The sequence below is a fragment of the Spea bombifrons genome, chromosome 5 (genome assembly GCF_027358695.1).
Source record: "Spea bombifrons isolate aSpeBom1 chromosome 5, aSpeBom1.2.pri, whole genome shotgun sequence".
In the NCBI taxonomy this organism is placed as follows: Eukaryota; Metazoa; Chordata; class Amphibia; order Anura; family Pelobatidae; genus Spea; species Spea bombifrons.
The window spans coordinates 30,372,726-30,400,458 of record NC_071091.1 but is presented as its reverse complement, the minus strand read 5'-3'; the positions used below and the strand labels follow the sequence as shown (position 1 = coordinate 30,400,458).

The 27,733-nt window shown below is 41.5% G+C and overlaps 1 protein-coding gene and 1 non-coding gene across 3 annotated transcripts in view; one reads left to right on the top strand and one right to left on the bottom strand.

Moving 5' to 3' along the window:
• The window catches only part of ATP2C1 (ATPase secretory pathway Ca2+ transporting 1), a 180,918-nt gene that overhangs the window by 137,574 nt on the left and 15,611 nt on the right, over window positions 1-27,733 (bottom strand). The gene's annotated exons all lie outside the window — the stretch shown is intronic.
• LOC128498557 (small nucleolar RNA SNORA35) lies at window positions 7,997-8,129 on the top strand. Its single transcript, XR_008354773.1, has one exon. It is a non-coding gene; the product is annotated as a small nucleolar RNA SNORA35 (small nucleolar RNA).

Sequence of the window (27,733 nt, the reverse complement as noted above, 5' to 3'; positions counted from 1 at the left end):
AAGGCTTGGGCTGTCAGAATCCTATAATAATATAAAATATGTTAGAAATGTGAACTAGTAACCTATTTATCATCTCAAGCTGTGTGAATTAAAATTAAAACTGGGTACTCCCGCAAAACGTTGCTTCCTCCTACTGAGATACCAGGGATTAACCCCTTCAGTTCAAGACAGAACCAGAGCTGTAGAGAGAGGGGGGAGGCCATTGCACCGGAGCTGCGCAGGCACTGTGGCCGAGGCTTAGCTACACAGTGGGGCTATTATCGTAAAAAGGACAATAAAGGATCATAGCAGCCAGTGGCGTCGGCAGGGGGGCCCAGAGGTGGCCATGGCCTACCTATATCATGCTGTGCCCTCCTGTGCCCCCCCCAATTGAAACGCCGAGGAGAGAGAAGGGGCGGCGAGCGATCCCTCAGGAATACGTTTTCGGCAACCGTTCGGCACCTCTTACTCTCCACGAGGCCTCTGCCTTGGTCGCGGTGCCGGCATTTCATGCTGAGCGCTGGAATATGACATCATATTCCAAAGCTCTCTCTCTATATTTATATGTATACACTAGTCCACCATGCACGATTACATAAACTAGAAGAACTAAGAAATGTTAAGCATTATAAACATTATATTTACAATCTGTTTATAATAAAAAAATATGTTTTTTATTTCTATAAAAAAAGACTGTTCTGATGTTCTCTATGGAGTCTGCAACAGCAGATCATTACACTACAAGTAGACCTTCAAAAAAATATACCTCACCACTTCAGAAGGTAAACAATGTACTTACTATTTGAATAGATTCAATTCATAAACTGTGCATGATTCGAGTATGTGTCAAACAATAAGATAATAATAATGTCCATCCTCCCTTCTTTGTTATAATCTTGAATGTGTTTAAATTATGAAAAATTATACCGTTTTTAGATCACAATATAGGTTTGCATGCTTTATCATTGAATGCAAAATAATATAAATTAAAGAATGTAAATCCTAAGTCTAAATACATTTATCAAGAAGGTTGTAATCAGTTCTTTAATAATGTAGGCTTCAGAAGCAGCAATCCAACAAAAAATCTAAAATAATCCTCTGGAAACAGAACAAATTAATGTAACTATGTTTTGTAGATAATATTTGTTAAGTTAAACTCTAAAGCGTATTACAGTATATAATTGTCGATATATTTTTTAATAGTGTTGTACTGTAAAGGTTTGGGTGAGACAGTAGAAAAATTTAAAATGTTTCATATTTTTTTGCGTAGATGAAGAATTACAATGGTCCTGTGTGGAAGAATAATCTCGCGGAGCAACATATGCAAAATCAAAAAGTTTCTTCCCTGCAGCACATCTCAAGGGGTCAGTGGAGAGACCTACAAGGACAAAATTGGCTGTCCACTGATCACATGGATGTAGCACATTATTTAATTGGAAAGCAATTTCCCCAAATTGATGGTTTGCAGAGCACTGTGGTTCTAGCTACAGTACCTAATGGAGAACCAGTTGGATCCCCAACAAACGATTTCATTCAAATAATGCATGTTCATGGTAATCATTGGGTTACCGTAAGCAACATTTTATGTTCTAATGGCGAAGTTAGCATATATGACAGCATGTACACTGGTCTTGATTCAGAAGAAATTTTGCAGATATCTTGGATGATGAGAATGTTTGTGAAAGATGAAATCAAAATAAATGTTAAGAATGTTCAGAAACAAACAAATGCAAATGATTGTGGAGCATTTGCAATTGCATTTGCAATCAGTCTAGCATTTGGCAGAAATCCAACTACCCTTATGTTTCAGCAAGCACAGTTAAGACGCCATATTACAGAATGTTTCAAAGATCAACTACTAAAACCATTCCCAACTGAAAGCAGAAGAGAAGAAGCAGACCTAGACAGTGCTGTGCTCCCAGTATATTGTATTTGCAGACTTGTTTATTGTGGAGAATTAATGGTTCAGTGCTCATCATGCTTCAAATGGTATCATAAAGGATGTCAAAATATACCTGCAATTGCAATTGAAAAGGAAAGTTATATATGGAAATGTGAAATGTGCACATAAGCACACAGCCGTCTATGTCACACACTGTTATTTTGTTGGATTTTTGTTTTTAAAGAAATTGAGAGAAACAGGCGGAGGTGGGAAGGACTATGTTTTTATTGTGGTCTCTCTGGTCACCTCATCAGACACTGTCCCAGCAGGCCGGGAAACACCTGCACCTAGGTAGGCCAGGGGAACCTACCATAGGCATAGTGAATCCTTCCCCTAACCTTTTCATCACCCGTATGACGGTTCCGGTTTGTCTGGCCTGGGCCACTGGTTTTGTTGATACGGAGGCCTTTCTGGATTCCGGCGCTGCCGGCAACTTCATTGACTCCGTTTTTTGTGATCAGCAACGCATTGCCACCCTATCCCTGCCCGTACCGTTGTCTGTGGAGGCCATCGATGGTAGACCCCTTATTCCTGATCAGATTTCCCTCTCCACTGCTCCACTCAACATTCAACTCATCCTCCATTCCCATCATATTGGGATTTCCGTGGTTACAAGTATACAATCCTGCTATTGACTGGACTACCATTTAGATCACCGCTTGGAGTGCGCCCTGCAAGGCTCATTGCCTCATTCCTTTTAAACATGCCACGGTGACAGCGTCCTTGAACGTTACCACCTCACAGGCCGTACGACTGCCCGATTGACCTGCTTCCTGGGACCATGCCACCCGAGGCCGGGTTTATCCGCTCTCGATCCCGGAGACCAAAGCTATGGAATTGTACATAGAGGAGGACCTTCGCCGAGGGTTTATCTGCTGGTCTATATCGCCTGCTGGTGCAGGCTTCTTCTTCGTCCATGCATCGATTATTGCTGTCTCAACAAGATTACCAGTTCTGCTTGGTGAGTATATTTATTTCTATTGCAAGGGGGAGCACTGTGTTTGTTTGTGTGGTGTTCAGTATAACGTTTTGTTGAAAAAAGAAAAGAAAAAAAGGGGGAAAGGGCTGTTTCAGGTGTGTTGCTAATTAAGTAACCTTCTCTGTGAGTTCTGCTTTGCTTTTGCAGTTGCATTTAGCTTCGACACACAAGCGAATCCTGAGCTGGGGCGAATCTTACTGCCATCTCCTAAGTGACATCCCTAAGTGAGGAGTTACAAGCAAAGAATCAGTTAAAAGACAAGAAGGAGGGTAGAGTATAAATCCTTGTATTTCCATATAATATATTTATATATATTTTGTGTATTACATTAATTGCTGCTCTTGCAAGTGTGAGCAGGTTGCTGCTTTGGAATGTACTGTACTAGATCTAAAAAGGCAACTGGCAACACTAAGGGACATAGACAACATGGAGAGGAGCTTACTGCTTACAGAGCAGACATTGGCTGGGGCCAGTGCTGAGGAGGGTGGAGATGGGAAAGAAGATCTCGAGGGCAGAGAGCTGGGTTAGATGTGTAAGGGACAGCAGGGCCTGGAGAGATAAGGAGGTTTGTTCTGGGCTAGATCACCCCAACATGTTTGCCAGTTTGTACGAAGAGGAGAGTAGCCTCTCCAGCATAGTGGGGAGCCAGAAGGCAAGGGAGGCTAGACAGGTGCTGGTGGTGGGGGATTCAATTATAAGGAAGGTTGATAGTGTAATCTGTCGCCAGGACCCCGAATGCCGAACAGTATGCTGTCTCCTGGGTGCTCGGGTTTGCCATTTTGTGGACCGGGTAGACAGATTGTTGGGAGAGGTTGGAGATAATTCAGCGCTCATAGTACATGTTGGTAGATGTGATTTATCTGATTAAAGGCTACTCTATAAATTAACAGAAATAGGCTTAGGGGCAAATGTCTGTATGTGGATCAGAAATTGGCTAAAAGATAGAATGCAGAGGGTTGTTGTGAATGGATGTTTCTCAGCCTGTACGCAGGTATTAAGTGGAGTGCCTCAGGGGTCTGTCCTCGGTCCTCTTCTTTTGAATTTATTTATAAATGATCTCCCAAGCTGCATTGAGAGCCATGTCACAGTTTTTGCTGATGACACAAAATTAGGCAGGGTAATTCAGACTAATCTTGATGTTTCTTCTTTGCAGGGAGATTTAGACTGAGTTGAGGGCCGGGCGTGCAAGTGGCAGATGAGGTTCAATATAAAGAAATGCAAAGTTATGCATTATGGTAAAAATAATAAAAATGCAACCTATTCTTTAAATGGAATATCCTTGGCGGAAACTACCAATGAGAAGGATTTAGGAATAACGGTTGACAACAGACTTTATAACAGTGCGCAATGCCAGCAAACAGCTGTGAGGGCCAATAAGGTTTTAGCATGCATAAAAAGAGGTATTGATTCAAGGGAGGAGGATATCATCTTGCCTCTTTACAGGTCATTGGTAAGACCTAACCTTGAATATTTGGTACAATTCTGGGCACCGGTCCTTAAAAAGGAAATGATGGAATTAGAAAAAGTGCAAAGGAGGGCTACGAAATTAATAAGGGGATTGGGAGATACTAGTTATGAAGAGAGACTAAAAAAGTTAAAATTATATACACTGGAAAAACGGCGTCTCAGAGGGGATATGATAACATTATAAAAATATATTCAGAGCCAATATAAAGAGCTCTTCAGTGACCTGTTCATTAACAGAAATATACAAAGAACAAGAAGGGATTCTTTACAGTGAGGACAATAAAGGTATGGAATTCACTTCCAAGGGAGGTGGTGTTATCCAATACATTAAATACCTTCAAAAGGGGCCTCAATATTTTCTTAGAAAGGCATGACATACAGGGATATAAATAGAATAACATTAAAATTTTAGAGCTTCTTGATCCAAGGAGAAATCCGATTGCCTCTTGGAGTCGAGAAGGAATTTTTTTCCCCTGATGGCAGAATTCGAAGTAGCTTAATTAGGGTTTTTTTCAGTGGCGGAACTACCGGGTCGCAGGGGTCGCAACTGCGACCGGGCCCTGGAGTTCTGCCAGTCAGGGGAGCCCAAGGGGTGCCGAGCGGTTGCTGAAAACGACTGCTCGGCAACTCTTGGGCCCCCCTGACTGACAGAAATCCAGAGTGCAGTGTTGGGAGCATGAGGCGTTTGTCTCGGGTGCCGGCGCTTCACGCTGGGCGCCGGCATATGACGTCAGGGAGGTGAGAAGGCGGGTTAGGGAGGAAGAGGGGAGATCCTGAGAAGGGGGGTTAGGGAGGGAGAGGGGGGATCCTGAGAAGGGGGGTTAGGGAGGGAGAGGGGAGATCCTGAAAACGGGGGTTAGGGAGGGAGAGGGGAGATCCTGAGAAGGGGGTTAGGGAGGGAGAGGGGAGATACTGAAAACGGGGGTTAGGGAGGGAGAGGGGAGATCCTGAGAAGGGGGGTTAGGGAGGGAGAGGGGAGATCCTGAGAAGGGGGTTAGGGAGGGAGAGGGGAGATCCTGAAAACGGGGGTTAGGGAGGGAGAGGGGAGATCCTGAGAAGGGGGGTTAGGGAGGGAGAGGGGAGATCCTGAGAAGGGGGGTTAGGGAGGGAGAGGGGAGATCCTGAGAAGGGGGGTTAGGGAGGGAGAGGGGAGATCCTGAAAACGGGGGTTAGGGAGGGAGAGGGGAGATCCTGAGAAGGGGGGTTAGGGAGGGAGAGGGGAGATCCTGAGAAGGGGGGTTAGGGTGGGAGAGGGGAGATCCTGAGAAGGGGGGTTAGGGTGGGAGAGGGGAGATCCTGAGAAGGGGGGTTAGGGTGGGAGAGGGGAGATCCTGAGAAGGGGGGTTAGGGTGGGAGAGAGGAGATCCTGAGAAGGGGGGTTAGGGAGGGAGAGGGGAGATCCTGAGAAGGGAGGTTAGGGAGGGAGAGGGGAGATCCTGAGAAGGGGGGTTAGGGAGGGAGAGGGGAGATCGTGAGAAAGGGATAGATGGGTTAGGGGTGGGGGGGGCCCTTAACAGATTCTCGCACCGGGGCCCTGAGGTTTCTAGTTATGCCCCTGGTTTTTTTGCCTTCTTTTGGATCAAGAATAGAAAGGTTAGGTAGAAGGGTTAAACTTAATAACATAGTAACATAGTTCATAAGGTTGAAAAAAGACCAAAGTCCATCAAGTTCAACCTATATACATATTGTGTCCCTACTGTGTTGATCCAGAGGAAGGCAAAAAACCCTTATGAAGCAGATGCCATTACCAGGAGGAAAATTCCTTCCTGACTCCAAATATGGCAATCAGAATAAATCCCTGGATCAACGTTCTGTTCCTATTAATCTAATATCTATAACTTGTAATATTATTGCTTTCAAGAAACACGTCCAAGCTCCTTTTGAACTCTTTTATTGAGTTTACCATTACCACTTCCTCTGGCAGAGAGTTCCATAGTCTCACCGCTCTTACTGTAAAGAACCCCCGTATGTGCTGGTGTAGAAACCTTCTTTCCTCCAGCCGTAGAGGATGTCCCCTTGTTATAGATACAGTCCTGGGTATAAAAAGGTCCTGGGAGTGATCTCTGTACTGCCCCCTTATATATTTATACATAGTTATTAAGTCCCCCCTAAGCCGTCTTTTTTCCAAACTAAATAACCCTAATTCTGATAATCTTTCTGTGTACTGTAGTCCTCCCATTCCCCTTATTACTCTGGTTGCCCGTCTTTGAATCCTCCCCAGCTCCACTATATGTTACTTGTACACTGGTGCCCAGTACTGCACACAGTATTCCATGTGTGGTCTGACTAGTGACTTGTACAGTGGTAGAATTATTTCCTTGTTGTGGGCATCTATGCCCCTTTTGATGTACCCCATGATTTTATTTGCCTTAGCAGCAGCTGCCTGACACTGGTCGCTACAGGTAAATGTACTGTTAACTAAAACTCCTAAGTCCTTTTTCATGTCAGTCGTCCCCAGTGTTTTCCCATTTAATACATATTCCCAGCCTGGATTTTTCTTCCCCATGTGCATAACCTTACATTTATCTGTGTTGAACCTCATCTTCCACATCCCAGCCCAAGCCTCCAACCTATGCAGATCCATTTGTAATCGTGCACTGTCCTCTATTGTGTTAACCGTGTGGCACCGTATCAAATGCTTTGGAAAAATCAAGATATACGACATCCAGCGATTCACCCCGATCCAGTTCTGAGCTCACCTCCTCATAAAAGCTGATCAGGTTAGTTTGACAGGACTGATCCCTTGTAAACCCATGCTGATATGGAGTCATACATTTATTTTCATTGAGATACTCCAAAATAGCATCTCTTAGGAAACCTTCAAACAGTTTACACACAACAGAAGTTAAACTAACAGGCCTATAATTCCCCGGGTCACTTTTTGCCCCCTTTTTGAATATTGGCACAACATTTGCTATGCGCCAGTCCTGGGGAACAGACCCTGTCACTATAGAGTCCTTGAATATTAGAAATAGGGGTCTGTCTATTACATGACTTAACTAACCTTAGAACGCGGGGGTGAATGCCATCTGGACCTGGTGATTTGTCTGTTTTGATTTTAGGCGGCACTGCACTTCTTCCTGGGTTAGACAGGCGACATGTACTGGGGCATTTATCTCATCCTGCTGTATATTACCTGGCATTTCATTTTCATATATTTCATATATTTAATAGATTAGCTTTTTCCTGATCCCCATCTATAACTTCTCCCTCATTACTTTTTAAGGGGCCAACGCTTTCATTTTTAACCTTTTTACTATTTATATAGTTAAAGAACATTTTGGGGTTTGTTTTACTCTCTTTGGCAATGAGTCTTTCTGTCTCCACTTTTGCTGCTTTTATCTGATTTTTACATATTTTATTTTTTTCCCCGATAGCTTTTTAGTGCTTCCTCACTGCCTTCCTGTTTTAGTAGCTTAAATGCCTTTTTTGCCATTTATTGCCCCCTTTACATTTTTATTTATCCACATTGGTTTTCTCTTGTTCCTGACTCTTTTATTCACATACGGTATGTACCTTTCACATTTTTTTTTTTGTTCCTGCTCCACTTTTGTATTTTTTTTTTTACATTTTTTACATTTACTGTTTTTTTAGATTTTATTTGTTCTACCATTTTGAAGAGTTTTTATTTGCACTGACAAGTGTCCCCTCTGTCTATTCCATGGCTGAGGGATCGCTTAACGGTGCTAGATCAAATCCCTTCTTGGAGATAGGACAAGTTACAAGAATGTAACCTGTCCCTACTGATAGTTGGGTACAAGCATTTTCTTTACCCAGATGTAAAACTTCCAAGTTGAAAAACTGAATTGCTCATGTTCCGAATGTGGCCCTTTTGCCCCCAAACAATCTGACAAACCCATGCATGTGGGATATCACTGTACTCAGGAGATGTTGCTGAACTGTTGTGTGACAGTGACATATACCAGTGACAAGGGCTGGTGGTAGGATTAGTGCATGGAAAGGGTTAAACTATCAGCATCTGAAATACCCTGTGGTGTCTAGTTTTCAAAAATGTATGGTTTGGTGGGGTAAATTTAATTTGCCGGCTTCAAAGATGACCCAAATACCACATGGCGGCAGAATTACCAGATTCAGAGAAAAATGGTTTTGAATTAGCAAAACGCTACTTGTACTTATTGCCCCTACAAAGTGCATAAGAAAGCAATAAAACATAAAAACATTGGGTATTTCTAAACTCGGGACAAATAGTAGGATCTATTTAGCAGTTTTTTCAGTAGTTTGTTATGATGAATAAAAGATTTTTCAAATAAAAGTGAGAAAATGTGTTTTTTTATTAATTTTATTACAGGAAATTACATGATATGAAAAAAATTATGGTGTCTGAAGAAAGCCCTTCTTGTCCTGAAAACAACAATATATAACTTGTATGGGTTCAGTAAATGGGTTAAGAGAAAATGACAGCTAAACCATGGGCGTAGGAACCCCTAAAAATCTGGGGGGGATAGCTTTTTTACTGGTAGGGTATACCTGACCATTTCACCAACAGGGACTTTTATTATAAATACATAGAGATTAATATGTAGTTGGTCCCCCTTTGGCGCTATAACGGCTTCCACTCTTCTGGGAACGATTTCCACAAGATTTTGGAGAGTTTCTGTGGGGAATTTTTGCAACCATGCCTTTATGGACCTTGTTTTGTACACTGGGGCACAGACCTTCCCCAAAACTGTTCCCACAAAGTAAGAAGCATAGTGCTGTCCAAAATGTCTTGGTATATCACCTTCAGCTCATAAAACGTTCTACTAGATGAATGGGAGAAAATTCCCACAGAAACAGAAAAATCTTACAACCACAGATGGACCCCACTGGACACGGCCACAGAGACTACTATGATGTATTGAAGGATCCATCTAAGACTCCTACCACATCATGCACACAGGAACATATCCATACACTTAAACACTTGAATAACATACACACACATGCACACACTAACATACACACACACACACACAATAATACACCCAAAAAGATTCCCACCCTAAAATACCTAGACACATGCCCACCATAACACACCTGAAAACAGACTAACATACCCACAAAAACAGATGTGCACAATAACATACCCACAAACATACACTATCACACCCAGACACACATTCAAACACATCATTCACTTACTCTGCCTACCCGTAGATTTAACGAGTGGCGCTTTGTATTAGTGATGCCCTAGACCAAGTAGCACCCCACAATATTCTCTTGTGTCCAAATGCTACATACAGTGACACACACACTCATTTTAACCAGAAATAGGCCTGGATTTAACCCTAGGCACCCCTGAGTTAAACATGTGTTACAGGGAATCATTCTCTTCCCTTTAAGTACGACATGCCTGCTCATACACACACATATGCACTGCTCTTACGCATGCCTGCCCACAAAAACACACATATACGCTGCAGTTGCCTGCACATACACACTTGCCAGTACTCACACATATGCACTACCCTTTTACACACCTGCTCAAGCATACATAAACTGCTCACACACGCATGCCTCCCCATAAATATACACTGCCCTTGCACATACTTACACAGACGTATAGACTATAAGACATATACACTCCTAATATACACACATATACACTGCCCATACAGACGTACACATATACACTGCCCATACAGATACACACATATACACTGCCCATACAGACGTACACATATACACTGCCCATACAGATACACACATATACACTGCCCATACAGACATACACATATACACTGCCCATACACACGTACTCATATACACTGCCCATACACACACGTACCCATATACACTGCTCATACAGACGTACCCATATACACTGCCCATACACACATACACTGCCCATACACACGTAAACATATACACTGCCCATACACACGTACACATATACACTGCCCATACACACATACACATATACACTGCCCATACACACATACACATATACACTGCCCATACACACATACATATATACACTGCCCATACACACGTACACATATACACTGCCCATACACACGTACACATATACACTGCCTATACAGACGTACACATAAACACTGCCCATACACACGTACACATATACACTGCCCATACACACGTACACATATACACTGCCCATACAAACGTACACATATACACTGCCCATACACATGTATGCACATACACTGCCCATACACACATATGCACATACACTGCCCTTATATGCGCGTGACCATACACACACATATACACACCGGCCCTATACACACACATATGCCTGCCCAAGTGCCCATACACATTCATAGACATTGCCCGTATACATGCCTCACCATATATATATGCACACACACATATCTACCACCAGACCCCCCCTCGTTTTGCACATCAGCCCCCCTCATTTTGCACATCAGCCCCCCTCGTTATGCACATCAGACCCCCTCTTGTTTTGCACATCAAAACCCCCTCGTTTTGCACATCAAAACCCCCTCGTTTTGCACATCAGACCCCCCCTTGTTTTGCACATCAGACCCCCCCTCGTTTTGCACATCAGACCCCCCCTCGTTTTGCACATCAGACCCTCCCTCGTTTTGCACATCAGACCCCCCCTCGTTTTGCACATCAGACCCCCCCTCGTTTTGCACATCAGACCCCCCCTCATTTTGCACATCAGACCCCCCCTCGTTTTGCACATCAGACCCCCCTCGTTTTGCACATCAGACCCCCCTCGTTTTGCACATCAGACCCCCCCTCGTTTTGCACATCAGACCCCCCCTCGCTTTGCACATCAGACCCCCCCTCGTTTTGCACATCAGACCCCCCCTCGTTTTGCACATCAGACCCCCCCTCGTTTTGCACATCAGACCCCCCCTCGTTTTGCACATCAGACCCCCCTCGTTTTGCACATCAGACCCCCCCTCGTTTTGCACATCAGACCCCCCTCGTTTTGCACATCAGACCCCCCCCTCGTTTTGCACATCAGACCCCCCCCTCGTTTTGCACATCAGACCCCCTCCCTTTGTTCTTCACATCTCTTACCTTTCTCTTCTTCCTTTCTGCTTTCTCTTCATCCTCTCCTTCTGGTTTGCCGCTCTAGTGCAGTGCTGCTGCGCACAGCTGTTTATGCTGAGCGCCGGGGCTGGGATATAAACGTCATATCCCATCGCCCGGCGCTCAGTGACAGAGATCACACCGGTAAGTGTGCCTTTAATGTTGGACTGGTTAGGGAAATACGTGATCTCCCCAACCAGTCCTGCACGCTGCAGATGCTGATCGGGCAGCTGTGCACCGAGGGCACTTACCTCACACAGCCTTGGGGGGGATTTCTCTATTATCGGTCCCCCCCGCATGATTTCCTGGGGGGGATGTGTCCCCCCCATCCCCCCCGGTTCCTATGCCCATGAGCTAAACACAAACACTGCAGAAACGAAGGGTACAAAAAATAGAATCAGCCTTTGTCACGAAGGGGTTCAACCTCTGGATACCCCTGTTTGAGGGCTGAGGAATCAACAGTCAGTCCCTCATACGGATAGCTCCTGTTATCCACGGATCAGTCAGACCACCATTCGTAATAAAATAAGAAGAACTCTTTTTATTTACAAACACACAGAACTTATATACAATCTCAATGCAATGTGTACCGAACCCAACCCCCAATCCCATCAGCCACATCCCCTCACAAATCCCATCAGTATACAGGGGATGTATCAGGTGAGGGGATTAAGGGATACAATGGGTTCCCCCACCTGTGTTATTCCACCCTGTAGTGCGGGTGCCATCTGGGCAGACAGGGCTGTGCTGGCTGATTAAGAGCCACAGCCAGGTTACAGGATTGTCTCTTTGAAGGCTGGAGCTGCAGCCACATTCAGTCTCTGGGCCGGTTACACAATAAAATGTCTTATAAAATATTACCGGGTCACGGTATCACGAACTGGACACAAAAGTGCTCTAAGACCCGGGTTAACTTCATATGACATATGAGCCAGCTAGCCTGGCCTTGTCACAGATCTCCCCCTTGACCAATGGTCCGGCAGACCAGGCAGATCCACACGGGTCTGCTGCAGGCTGTCCGAGTGGACAAAGTTCAAAGGTGCAGGCCTTAGTTCATGGCCCCCTTTGTCAGAAGCATCCATAGAGGGTGGGCCAGGGCCCTGGTTGCACAAAAATATATTCAGTAGTCCTCTGTGAATTGGAGGACGGTCCCTGCTCAGCCGGGGGCACATAGTTATCCCCCTCACTGGGGTAACAGGGGCACCTGGGGACTCTTGCTCCCTAGTCTTGGACTTGGGAACTGGGTCTGGGGCAACTGCCAGGACAGGGCTGTTGCATGGAAAGAAAACCGTGTTCATCGGGCTGGGGCCACTCGGGGAACCTGAGAAACACGTTGAGGTAGGAAGAGGGGCTTCTACTGGGATATTGGAGGGACCTAAGGGACATGCCAGGACAGGTACCAGGTTTAGTACGGAGCTACCAAGGGTAGCTTTGGAGACCGGTGGTTCTGCAGGGAGCTGGGAAAAGCCAACAGGAAACAACCTCTACCCCAAGGGCTACACTCAGTGCCACTCCTGGGCCACCAAGCACCGTAGAAAGAGGCACAGGGACCAGGGTCTCTGCGAGCAGGTCTGGGGCATTGTCATGGCTGGGGGCCAGTATCCTTAAGGGGTTACTGGGTGCACTCAGCAGCTCTGCTGGGATCTCGAGTACAAAAGGGGTGTACTCAGGGACCTGTATTTCATCCAGGAACTTAGGAAACACTTTGGGGATAGGGACCGGTGTCACTACTGATGCACCGGGAGGGCTATGCAGACCCTCAATCTCCCTCTCTGGGATAAGTGCCGCTACCAGGACACAGGGAAATTCAGGGGTGCACGCAGGGCCAGGCAACTCTGCGGGGATTTCAGGAAGACAAGGGTGATACATATGAACAGGGATCTGGGCTTCTCCCAGGATTCTCAGGGAATCAGGGGACACTTTGGAGAACACAGGGATAGGAACCAGGGCCTGCGCGAGGCTACTGAGAGGACCCAGGGAACTCGGCAGCCCCTCTGGTGTCCTCGCTAGGTCAGGGAACAGTGCCTCTATCGGGTCACCGGGGACTTTAGAAGGAACTTCTGGGGCAGTGACCTGGGCTTCTCACTGGACACTCGGGGAATCAGGGGGACAGTCTGGGGCACTGGCTTCTATAGGCATAGCTAGGGGTTTGGTGAGGGGGATTGTGCCACTTACTCGACCAGGGACTTTGAACCAGGCAGCGGGGACAGTCATCTCTCCCACCGGGGTAGAGTAGCCGGGGTTGCTGGTGGGGATTTGGGTCGGAGCTTTTGGCTTCCTCCTCCGCTTCTTCTTGCTGGCGAGGACCTCGGTTCCTCTCACCGGGGCAGGGGCCGCGGAGTAGGTGGAGAGGACCTCGGTCCCACTCCCGTAAGTTGGGGTATCATGCTCTCGGTATCCTTGTAATTCCTGGAGCTCCACTCTCCGCAGCAATTCTTTACAGTCCCTCTCGAGCTGCCATTCTTCTTGGACCAGGAAATCCATAGCAGCCTCAAGCTTGGGGGGGGGGGGATAGCGTAACCCAGGATGTCTGCCCTGTTGTCCCAGATTGCTTCCAAAGGAGTCAAATTGGAAGGCATCATATATCAGTCCTGGTTCGACGGGGCTATATAGCATCAGAGGGTTGCTGTGGTCTTCCCCTGCTAACTGCTGGGAGAAACCCTGGTACCGACTCTGGAGGTCAAGCTCTGCATAAATGAGACCCCTCAATTCATCTTCCCACTCCGGCAACGGGTACTCCCCCAGGAGTGGAACTCATAGATCCCACATTGTCCAGTACTGTGCCCAGTATGATTCGAAGTGGGGATGGGAGAAATCATCCCTCCAGTCTGCGGGCACATACTCTAACTGCCACTGCTGGTGTTCCAGCTCACACACTTCGGCTGTAACCTGGTCTATCTCATCCTCTAGTTCTTGGAAGGGTTGGATGGCCTGGTATGATATTTTGGTGGTCTGGTCCCCTAGTCTGGGGATACAGACCCACTCTGGCTCAGTTCCTGGTGACATATTTGAATCACCACCGTCACTTGCTCCGGTGTAGCCCCTCCTGGGTACAGGGATAGAATGTTCTTTTGTAGAGCACTCGGTCTGAGGCTCCTCTCTGGGGCATCCTGGTGTTGGTCCATCTCTCTGCAGTCCGCAATTAGGGTAGCCTTTGTTTTGCTACAAGCCTCCAGGATATCTCTTGGTGTCTCTCGTCTTCAATTCTCATAGACCTGCTCCATATATGCTCTGGCCAGCTGGTGGTTTGGATTTCACCCAAGTCGTTGGATTCATCCCACCGCTGCCACCAATGTTACAGGGTTACTGTACCCAAGGCTGGATACCCCTGTTTGAGGGCTGAGGAATCACCAGTGTATATTATATTATGGACCCTGGCTCCACTTGCAGGTTGAATACAGGTACTGCACTCAACCATGCAAGTCAATGGAGCCCAGCTTTCTAATCACAATGTGATTAGTAAAATATTTTAAAAAAATTGAAAATAAAAGCTTAAAAAAAATGTGCTAACATTTAAAAATAATTATGCAGTGATGTCACCAGAGGAACCATCAAGTACCAGCAAAATGTGTAAAAAAATAAATTAATAAAAATTAAAAAAAAAAAAGTTTATTATTTTGAGCAAGTGCTAAAATCTCAACATACAAAGAGTTAAAATAAAAGCACTTCAAATAACCAAGGGGTGTCTAATTTAATAAAAAATGGCTTGATGGGGTAAATTGGAGTGGCCGGTCTCAAAGATAGGGCATAGGTACAGACTGACCAAAATAGAGAAAAAAGCGCACTTCCCAAATGTGGGATTTTAAATCTCAAACAACCCGACAAACCCATGCATGTGGGGTATCACTGCACTCGGGAGATGTTGCTGAACACACATTGGGGTTTGATAGTGACGCATACCAGGAGCTATGAATTCATTCCTGAAGTACAATTTGTGTGGAAAAAAATACAAAATTAAATTTTGGGAAAGACAGGTGGTAGAATCTCATGCATAAAAGGGTTAAAATATCAGCATTTGAAATACTTTGTGGTGTCTAGTTTTCAAAAATATATGGTTTGATGGGGTAAATTGAAGTAGTCTGCTTCAAAGATGATCCAAAGAGGATATAGAGGCAAAATGACTACCTGAATTATGCATGTCCCAAAAGTAGCCTTTTACCAGCCAAACCATCTGACAAACCTATACATGTGGGGTATCACCATACTCAGGAGATATTGCTGAACACATATTGGGGGTTGTTTGACAGTGACATATACCAGGACCTTTATATTTATAACTAAATTACAATTTGTGTGAAAAAATAAAAATAAAAATTACTTTTACAAAGTTTCACAAAGTGTGGTTGTATAATTAGTGCATGGAAAGGGTTAAAATACCAGCATTTGAAATACCCTGGGGTGTCTGTTTTTCAAAAATATATGGTTTGATGGGGATTAATTGAGTTAACCGGCTTCAAAGATGTTCCAAAGATGAGATGGAGGCAGAATTACCAGATTTTGAAAAAAAGGTTTGGAAATCATAAAACGCTACTTGTACTTATTGCCCAATAACTTACAAAAAACAGCAAAAAAAACATAAAAAACATTGGGTATTTCTAAACTCAGGACAAATAGTAGAATCTATATAGCTAATTTTTTTGTACTTCCTTTTGTAGGTGAGTAAAAGATTTTTCAAGAAAAGTCATAAAAGGTGTTTTTTCAAATTTTCACCATGTTTTATTATAGTAAATAAGGTGAAATGATCAACACATATGGTATCTGAAGAAAGCCCATCTTGCCCTGAAAAAAAATAATATATAACATGTGTGGGTACACTAAATGGGTGAGGAAAAAATTACAGCTGAACACAAGCACCGCAAAAGTGTTAAAACAGCCTCGGTCCCACAGGGTACAAAAAGAAAAAATAAGCCCGGTCCTTAAGGGGTTAAAAAAGAAAACATTAAGATACATTACCAATTTTAACCAATGGGCTGATATTTGAAGCACTATAACTTTTAACTTCTACAGTAAAATCTTTCCATATTGAAAAACATTTTAAAGGGGGGGTGTGTGTGAGGTACATGTAGTGTAGGAGGAATGTTTCTTAACCCCATAGGATATTGAAAACTGTAACTTTACAACCAATGTGCTGATACTTGGGGTGCTACATCTTTAAATTTCCACAGTAAAATCACACAATATTGTAAGATATTATAGAGGTACATCTATGTGTAAAAATATTGTTTTAATGGAGGAACATTTTTCACCATATATGATATAGAAAAATGTCTGGTTTTAACCAATGGGATAAAATGTAGGGCTCTATATCTTTAAAATTGCACAGTAAGCTTTTCCATATTCTAAGATATTATAAAGGGGGGTATATGTGACACTACTGCGCTGTTAATATTTTGATCCAGTGGGGGAATTTTAATACCTTCTAGAATGTTGCAAAAATTACAGTTGATAACTACTGAGCTTATATTTGGGGCACTATAGATTTAAATTTCCACAGTAAAAATGCACCATATTCTCAGAAATAATAGAAGGGGTGTGCGTGAGATATGTGCAGTGTAAATATATTGGTCCAATGGGGGAATTTTTTTTAAGCCCTGTAGATTTTTGAAAAATCCCATTTGCTATGTATTGGGCTAATACTTGGGGCGCTATAGCTTTAAATTTCCACAGTAAAAATGCACCATATTCTCAGAAATAATAGAGGGGCACTTGTTTGAGATATCTGCAGTGTAACTGTATTGGTCCAATGGGGGAATTTTTTTTAACCCCTGTAGATTTCTGAAAAATCCCATTTGCTATGTATTGGGCTAATATTTGGGGCGCTATAGCTTTAAATTTCCACGGTAAAAATGCACCATATTCTCAGAAATAATAGAGGGGCATGTGTTTGAGATATCTGCAGTGTAACTGTATTGGTCCAATGGGGGAATTTCTTTTAACCCTCTGTAGAATGCTGAAAAATGCCAGTTGCTGTCCACTGGGATGATATTTGGGGCGCTATAGCTTTAAATTTCCACAGTAAAAATGCACCATATTCTCAGAAATAATAAAGGGGCATGCCTTTGAGAAATCTGCAGTGTAACTGTATTGGTCCAATGGGGGAATTTTTTTCAACCCCATGTAGAATGTTGAAAAATGACGGTTGCTGTCTAATGGGATGATATTTGGGGCGCTATAGCTTTAAATTTCCACAGTAAAAATGCACCATATTCTCAGAAATAATAGAAGGGGATGTGCTTGAGATATGTGCAGTGTAAAGATATTGGTCCAATGGGGGAATTTTTTTTAAGCCCTGTAGATTTTTGAAAAATCCCTTTTGCTATGTATTGGGCTAATATTTGAGGTGCTATAGCTTTAAATTTCCACAGTAAACATGCACCATATCCTCAGAAATAATAGAGGGGCATGTGTTTGAGATATCTTCAGTGTAACTGTATTGGTCCAATGGGGGAATCATTTTTAACCCCTGTAGATTTAAAAAAAAATCCCATTTGCTATGTAATGGGCTAATATTTGGGGCGCTATAGCTTTAAATTTCCACAGTAAAAATGCACCATATCCTCAGAAATAATAGAGGGGCATGTGTTTGAGATATCTTCAGTGTAACTGTATTGGTCCAATGGGGGAATTTTTTTTAACCCTCTGTAGAATGCTGAAAAATGCCAGTTGCTGTCCACTGGGATGATATTTGGGGCGCTATAGCTTTAAATTTCCACAGTAAAAATGCACCATATTCTCAGAAATAATAGAGGATGGTGTGTTTGAGATATTTGCACTGTAACTGAATTGGTCCAATGGAGGAATTTTTTTTAACCCCTGTAGATTTTTAAAAAATCCCATTTGCTATGTATTGGGCTAATATTTGGGGCGCTGTAGCTTTAAATTTCCACAGTAAAAATGCACCATATCCTCAGAAATAATAGACGATGGTGTGTTTGAGATACTTGCACTGTAACTGAATTGGTCCAATGGAGGAATTTTTTTTAACCCTCTGTAGATTTTTGAAAAATCCCATTTGCCATGAATTGGGCTAATATTTGGGGCGCTATAGCTTTAAATTTCCACAGTAAAAATGCACCATATTCTCAGAAATAATAGAGGGGCATGTGTTTGAGATATCTGCAGTGTAACTGTATTGGTCCAATGGGGAATTTTTTTTTAACCCTCTGTGGAACGCTAAAAAATGCCAGTTGCTGTCCACTGGGATGATATTTGGGACACTATAGCTTTAAATTTCCACAGTAAAAATGCACCATATTCTCAGAAATAAGAAAGGGGCATGTCTTTGAGAAATCTGCAGTGTAACTGTATTGGTCCAATGGGGGAATTTTTTTCAACCCCATGTAGAATGTTGAAAAATGACGGTTGCTGTCTAATGGGATGATATTTGGGGTGCTATAGCTTTAAATTTCCACAGTAAAAATGCACCATATTCTCAGAAATAATAGAGGGGAACTTGCTTGAGATATCTATAGTGTAACTGTATTGGTCCAATGGGGGAATCTTTTTTAACCCCTGTAGATTTCTGAAAAATCTCATTTGCTATGTATTGGGCTAATATTTGGGGCGCTATAGCTTTAAATTTCCACAGCAAAAATGCACCATATTTTCAGAAATAATAGAGGGGAATGTGTTTGAGATATCTGCAGTGTAACTGTATTGGTCCAATGGGGGAATTTTTTTTAACCCTCTGTAGAATGCTGAAAAATGCCAGTTGCTGTCTACTGGGATCATATTTAGGGCACTATAGCTTTAAATTTCCACAGCAAAAATGCACCATATTCTCAGAAATAATAGAGGATGGTGTGTTTGAGATATTTGCACTGTAACTGCATAGGTCCAATGGAGGAATTTTTTTTAACCCCTGTAGATTTAAAAAAAATCCCATTTGCTATGTATTGGGCTAATATTTGGAGCGCTATAGCTTTAAATTTCCACAGTAAAAATGCACTATATCCTCAGAAATAATAGAGGGGCATGTGTTTGAGATATCTTCAGTGTAACTTTATTGGTCCAATGGGGGAATTTTTTTTAATCCCTGTAGATTTTTAAAAAAATCCCATTTGCTATGTATTGGGCTAATATTTGGGACGCTATAGCTTTAAATTTCCACAGTAAAAATGCACCATATCCTCAGAAATAATAGAGGGGCATGTCTTTGAGATATCTGCAGTGTAACTGTATTGGTCCAATGGGGGAATTTTTTTTAACCCTCTGTAGAATGCTGAAAAATGCCAGTTGCTGTCTACTGGGATGATATTTGGGACACTATAGCTTCAAATTTCCACAGTAAAAATGCACCATATTTTCAGAAATAAGAAAGGGGCATGTCTTTGAGAAATCTGCAGTGTAACTGTATTGGTCCACTGGGGGAATTTTTTTTAACCCCTGTAGATTTCTGAAAAATCCCATTTGCTATGTATTGGGCTAATATTTGGGGCGCTATAGCTTTAAATTTCCACAGTAAAAATGCACCATATTCTCAGAAATAATAGAGGGGCATGTGTTTGAGATATCTGCAGTGTAACTGTATTGGTCCAATGGGGAATTTTTTTTAACCCCCTGCGGAATGTTGAAAAATGGCAGTTGATGTCAACTGGGCTGATATTTGGGGCGCTATAGCTTTAAATTTCCACAGTAAAAATGCACCATATTCTCAGAAATAATAAAGGGGCATGTGTTTGAGATATCTGCAGTGTAACTGTATTGGTCCAATTGGGGAATTTTTTTTAAGCCCTGTAGATTTTTGAAAAATCCCATTTGCTATGTATTGGGCTAATACTTGGGGCGCTATAGCTTTAAATTTCCACAGTAAAAATGCACCATATTCTCAGAAATAATAAAGGGGCATGTCTTTGAGAAATCTGCAGTGTAACTGTATTGGTCCAATGTGGGAATTTTTTTCAACCCCATGTAGAATGTTGAAAAATGACGGTTGCTGTCTAATGGGATGATATTTGGGGCACTATAGCTTTAAATTTCCAAAGCAAAAATGCACCATATTTTCAGGAATAATAGAGGGGAATGTGTTTGAGAGATCTGCAGTGTAACTGTATTGGTCCAATGGGGGAATCTTTTTTAACCCTCTGTAGAATGCTGAAAAATGCCAGTTGCTGTCTACTGGGATGATATTTGGGGCACTATAGCTTTAAATTTCCACAGTAAAAATGCACCATATTCTCAGAAATAATAGAGGATGGTGTGTTTGATATATTTGCACTGTAACTGCATAGGTCCAAAGGAGGAATTTTTTTTTAACCCCTGCGGAATGTTGAAAAATGGCAGTTGTTGTCTACTGGGCTGATATTTGGGGCGCTATAGCTTTAAATTTCCACAGTAAAAATGCACTATATCCTCAGAAATAATAGAGGGGCATGTGTTTGAGATATCTTCAGTGTAACTGTATTGGTCCAATGGGGGAATCTTTTTTAACCCCTGTAGATTTCTGAAAAATCTCATTTGCTATGTATTGGGCTAATATTTGGGGCGCTATAGCTTTAAATTTCCACAGCAAAAATGCACCATATTTTCAGAAATAATAGAGGGGAATGTGTTTGAGATATCTGCAGTGTAACTGTATTGGTCCAATGGGGGAATTTTTTTTAACCCTCTGTAGAATGCTGAAAAATGCCAGTTGCTGTCTACTGGGATGAAATTTGGGGCACTATAGCTTTAAATTTCCACAGTAAAAATGCACCATATTCTCAGAAATAATAGAGGATGGTGTGTTTGAGATATTTGCACTGTAACTGCATAGGTCCAATGGAGGAATTTTTTTTTAACCCCTGCAGATTTAAAAAAAATCCCATTTGCTATGTATTGGGCTAATATTTGGGGCGCTATAGCTTTAAATTAACACAGTAAAAATGCACTATATCCTCAGAAATAATAGAGGGGCATGTGTTTGAGATATCTTCAGTGTAACTGTATTGGTCCAATGGGGGAATTTTTTTTAACCCCTGTAGATTTTTAAAAAATCCCATTTGCTATGTATTGGGCTAATATTTGGGACGCTATAGCTTTAAATTTCCACAGTAAAAATGCACCATATCCTCAGAAATAATAGAGGGGCATGTCTTTGAGATATCTGCAGTGTAACTGTATTGGTCCAATGGGGGAATTTTTTTTAACCCTCTGTAGAATGCTGAAAAATGCCAGTTGCTGTCTACTGGGATGATATTTGGGGCGCTATAGCTTTAAATTTCCACAGTAAAAATGCACCATATTCTCAGAAATACTAGAAGGGGGTGTGCTTGAGATATGTGCAGTGTAAATATATTGGTCCAATGGGGGAATTTTTTTTAAGCCCTGTAGATTTTTGAAAAATCCCATTTGCTATGTATTGGGCTAATACGTGGGGCGCTATAGCTTTAAATTTCCACAGTAAAAATGCACCATATTCTCAGAAATAATAGAGGGGCACTTGCTTGAGATATCTATAGTGTAACTGTATTGGTCCAATGGGGGAATCTTTTTTAACCCCTGTAGATTTCTGAAAAATCTCATTTGCTATGTGTTGGGCTAATATTTGGGGCGCTATAGCTTTAAATTTCCACAGCAAAAATGCACCATATTTTCAGAAATAATAGAGGGGAATGTGTTTGAGATATCTGCAGTGTAACTGTATTGGTCCAATGGGGGAATTTTTTTTAACCCTCTGTAGAATGCTGAAAAATGCCAGTTGCTGTCTACTGGGATGATATTTGGGGCACTATAGCTTTAAATTTCCACAGTAAAAATGCACCATATTCTCAGAAATAATAGAGGATGGTGTGTTTGAGATATTTGCACTGTAACTGCATAGGTCCAATGGAGGAATTTTTTTTAACCCCTGTAGATTTAAAAAAATCCTATTTGCTATGTATTGGGCTAATATTTGGGGCGCTATAGCTTTAAATTTCCAGAGTAAAAATGCACTATATCCTCAGAAATAATAGAGGGGCATGTGTTTGAGATATCTTCAGTGTAACTGTATTGGTCCAATGGGGGAATTTTTTTTAACCCCTGTAGATTTTAAAAAAATCCCATTTGCTATGTATTGGGCTAATATTTGGGACGCTATAGCTTTAAATTTCCACAGTAAAAATGCACCATATCCTCAGAAATAATAGAGGGGCATGTCTTTGAGATATCTGCAGTGTAACTGTATTGGTCCAATGGGGGAATTTTTTTTAACCCTCTGTAGAATGCTGAAAAATTCCAGTTGCTCTCTACTGGGATGATATTTGGGACACTATAGCTTCAAATTTCCACAGTAAAAATGCACCATATTTTCAGAAATAAGAAAGGGGCATGTCTTTGAGAAATCTGCAGTGTAACTGTATTGGTCCAATGGGGGAATTTTTTTTAACCCCTGTAGATTTCTGAAAAATCCCATTTGCTATGTATTGGGCTAATATTTTGGGCGCTATAGCTTTAAATTTCCACAGTAAAAATGCACCATATTCTCAGAAATAATAGAGGGGCATGTGTTTGAGATATCTGCAGTGTAACTGTATTGGTCCAATGGGGGAATTTTTTTAACCCTCTGTAGAATGCTGAAAAATGGCAGTTGATGTCAACTGGGCTGATATTTGGGGCGCTATAGCTTTAAATTTCCACAGTAAAAATGCACCATATCCTCAGAAATAATAGAGGGGCATGTCTTTGAGATATCTGCAGTGTAACTGTATTGGTCCAATGGGGGAATTTTTTTTAACCCTCTGTAGAATGCTGAAAAATGCCAGTTGCTGTCTACTGGGATGATATTTGGGACACTATAGCTTTAAATTTCCACAGTAAAAATGCACCATATTTTCAGAAATAAGAAAGGGGCATGTCTTTGAGAAATCTGCAGTGTAACTGTATTGGTCCAATGGGGGAATTTTTTTCAACCCCTGTAGATTTCTGAAAAATCCCATTTGCTATGTATTGGGCTAATATTTGGGGCGCTATAGCTTTAAATTTCCACAGTAAAAATGCACCATATTCTCAGAAATAATAGAGGGGCATGTGTTTGAGATATCTGCAGTGTAACTGTATTGGTCCAATGGGGAATTTTTTTTAACCCCCTGCGGAATGTTGAAAAATGGCAGTTGTTGTCTACTGGGCTGATATTTGGGGCGCTATAGCTTTAAATTTCCACAGTAAAAATGCACCATATTCTCAGAAATAATATAGGGGCATGTGTTTGAGATATCTGCAGTGTAACTGTATTGGTCCAATGGGGGAATTTTTTTTAACCCTCTGTAGAATGCTGAAAAATGCCAGTTGCTGTCCACTGGGATGATATTTGGGGCGCTATAGCTTTAAATTTCCACAGTAAAAATGCACCATATTCTCAGAAATAATAAAGGGGCATGTCTTTGAGAAATCTGCAGTGTAACTGTATTGGTCCAATGGGGGAATTTTTTTCAACCCCATGTAGAATGTTGAAAAATGACGGTTGCTGTCTAATGGGATGATATTTGGGGCGCTATAGCTTTAAATTTCCACAGTAAAAATGCACCATATTCTCAGAAATAATAGAAGGGGGTGTGCTTGAGATATGTGCAGTGTAAATATATTGGTCCAATGGGGGAATTTTTTTTAAACCCTGTAGATTTTTGAAAAATCCCATTTGCTATGTATTGGGCTAATACTTGGGGCGCTATAGCTTTAAATTTCCACAGTAAAAATGCACCATATTCTCAGAAATAATAGAGGGGCACTTGCTTGAGATATCTATAGTATAACTGTATTGGTCCAATGGGGGAATCTTTTTTAACCCCTGTAGATTTCTGAAAAATCTCATTTGCTATGTATTGGGCTAATATTTGGGGCGCTATAGCTTTAAATTTCCACTGCAAAAATGCACCATATTTTCAGAAATAATAGAGGGGAATGTGTTTGAGATATCTGCAGTGTAACTGTATTGGTCCAATGGGGGAATTTTTTTTAACCCTCTGTAGAATGCTGAAAAATGCCAGTTGCTGTCTACTGGGATGATATTTGGGGCACTATAGCTTTAAATTTCCACAGCAAAAATGCACCATATTCTCAGAAATAATAGAGGATGGTGTGTTTGAGATATTTGCACTGTAACTGCATAGGTCCAATGGAGGAATTTTTTTTTTAACCCCTGTAGATTTTTAAAAAAATCCCATTTGCTATGTATTGGGCTAATATTTGGGGCGCTATAGCTTTAAATTTCCACAGTAAAAATGCACCATATTCTCAGAAATAATAGAGGATGGTGTGTTTGAGATATTTGCACTGTAACTGCATAGGTCTAATGGAGGAATTTTTTTTTAACCCCTGTAGATTTTTAAAAAATCCCATTTGCTATGTATTGGGCTAATATTTGGGGCGCTATAGCTTTAAATTTCCACAGTAAAAATGCACCATATCCTCAGAAATAATAGAGGGGCATGTCTTTGAGATATCTGCAGTGTAACTGTATTGGTCCAATGGGGGAATTTTTTTTAACCCTCTGTAGAATGCTGAAAAATGCCAGTTACTGTCTACTGGGATGATATTTGGGGCGCTATAGCTTTAAATTTCCACAGTAAAAATGCACCATATTCTCAGAAATACTAGAAGGGGGTGTGCTTGAGATATGTGCAGTGTAAATATATTGGTCCAATGGGGGAATTTTTTTTAAGCCCTGTAGATTTTTGAAAAATCCCATTTGCTATGTATTGGGCTAATACGTGGGGCGCTATAGCTTTAAATTTCCACAGTAAAAATGCACCATATTCTCAGAAATAATAGAGGGGCACTTGCTTGAGATATCTATAGTGTAACTGTATTGGTCCAATGGGGGAATCTTTTTTAACCCCTGTAGATTTCTGAAAAATCTCATTTGCTATGTGTTGGGCTAATATTTGGGGCGCTATAGCTTTAAATTTCCACAGCAAAAATGCACCATATTTTCAGAAATAATAGAGGGGAATGTGTTTGAGATATCTGCAGTGTAACTGTATTGGTCCAATGGGGGAATTTTTTTTAACCCTCTGTAGAATGCTGAAAAATGCCAGTTGCTGTCTACTGGGATGATATTTGGGGCACTATAGCTTTAAATTTCCAAAGTAAAAATGCACCATATTCTCAGAAATAATAGAGGATGGTGTGTTTGAGATATTTGCACTGTAACTGCATAGGTCCAATGGAGGAATTTTTTTTAACCCCTGTAGATTTAAAAAAAATCCTATTTGCTATGTATTGGGCTAATATTTGGGGCGCTATAGCTTTAAATTTCCACAGTAAAAATGCACTATATCCTCAGAAATAATAGAGGGGCATGTGTCTGAGATATCTTCAGTGTAACTGTATTGGTCCAATGGGGGAATTTTTTTAACCCTCTGTAGAATGCTGAAAAATGGCAGTTGATGTCAACTGGGCTGATATTTGGGGCGCTATAGCTTTAAATTTCCACAGTAAAAATGCACCATATTCTCAGAAATAATAAAGGGGCATGTCTTTGAGAAATCTGCAGTGTAACTGTATTGGTCCAATGTGGGAATTTTTTTCAACCCCATGTAGAATGTTGAAAAATGACGGTTGCTGTTTAATGGGATGATATTTGGGGCGCTATAGCTTTAAATTTCCACAGTAAAAATGCACCATATTCTCAGAAATAATAGAAGGGGGTGTGCTTGAGATATGTGCAGTGTAAATATATTGGTCCAATGGGGGAATTTTTTTTAAGCCCTGTAGATTTTTGAAAAATCCCATTTGCTATGTATTGGGCTAATACTTGGGGCGCTATAGCTTTAAATTTCCACAGTAAAAATGCACCATATTCTCAGAAATAATAGAGGGGCACTTGCTTGAGATATCTATAGTATAACTGTATTGGTCCAATGGGGGAATCTTTTTTAACCCCTTTAGATTTCTGAAAAATCTCATTTGCTATGTATTGGGCTAATATTTGGGGCGCAATAGCTTTAAATTTCCACAGCAAAAATGCACCATATTTTCAGAAATAATAGAGGGGAATGTTGTTGAGATATCTGCAGTGTAACTGTATTGGTCCAATGGGGGAATTTTTTTTAACCCTCTGTAGAATGCTGAAAAATGCCAGTTGCTGTCTACTGGGATGATATTTGGGGCACTATAGCTTTAAATTTCCACAGTAAAAATGCACCATATTCTCAGAAATAATAGAGGATGGTGTGTTTGATATATTTGCACTGTAACTGCATAGGTCCAATGGAGGAATTTTTTTTTAACCCCTGTAGATTTTAAAAAAATCCCATTTGCTATGTATTGGGCTAATATTTGGGGCGCTATAGGTTTAAATTTCCACAGTAAAAATGCACTATATCCTCAGAAATAATAGAGGGGCATGTGTTTGAGATATCTTCAGTGTAACTGTATTGGTCCAATGGGGGAATTTTTTTTAACCCCTGTAGATTTTTAAAAAATCCCATTTGCTATGTATTGGGCTAATATTTGGGACGCTATAGCTTTAAATTTCCACAGTAAAAATGCACCATATCCTCAAAAATAATAGAGGGGCATGTCTTTGAGATATCTGCAGTGTAACTGTATTAGTCCAATGGGGGAATTTTTTTTAACCCTCTGTAGAATGCTGAAAAATGCCAGTTGCTGTCTACTGGGATGATATTTGGGACACTATAGCTTTAAATTTCCACAGTAAAAATGCACCATATTTTCAGAAATAAGAAAGGGGCATGTCTTTGAGAAATCTGCAGTGTAACTGTATTGGTCCAATGGGGGAATTTTTTTCAACCCCTGTAGATGTCTGAAAAATCCCATTTGCTATGTATTGGGCTAATATTTTGGGCGCTATAGCTTTAAATTTCCACAGTAAAAATGCACCATATTCTCAGAAATAATAGAGGGGCATGTGTTTGAGATATCTGCAGTGTAACTGTATTGGTCCAATGGGGAATTTTTTTTAACCCCCTGCGGAATGTTGAAAAATGGCAGTTGTTGTCTACTGGGCTGATATTTGGGGCGCTATAGCTTTAAATTTCCACAGTAAAAATGCACCATATTCTCAGAAATAATATAGGGGCATGTGTTTGAGATATCTGCAGTGTAACTGTATTGGTCCAATGGGGGAATTTTTTTTAACCCTCTGTAGAATGCTGAAAAATGCCAGTTGCTGTCCACTGGGATGATATTTGGGGGGCTATAGCTTTAAATTTACACAGTAAAAATGCACCATATTCTCAGAAATAATAGAGGGGCATGTCTTTGAGAAATCTGCAGTGTAACTGTATTGGTCCAATGGGGGAATTTTTTTCAACCCCATGTAGAATGTTGAAAAATGACGGTTGCTGTCTAATGGGATGATATTTGGGGCGCTATAGCTTTAAATTTCCACAGTAAAAATGCACCATATTCTCAGA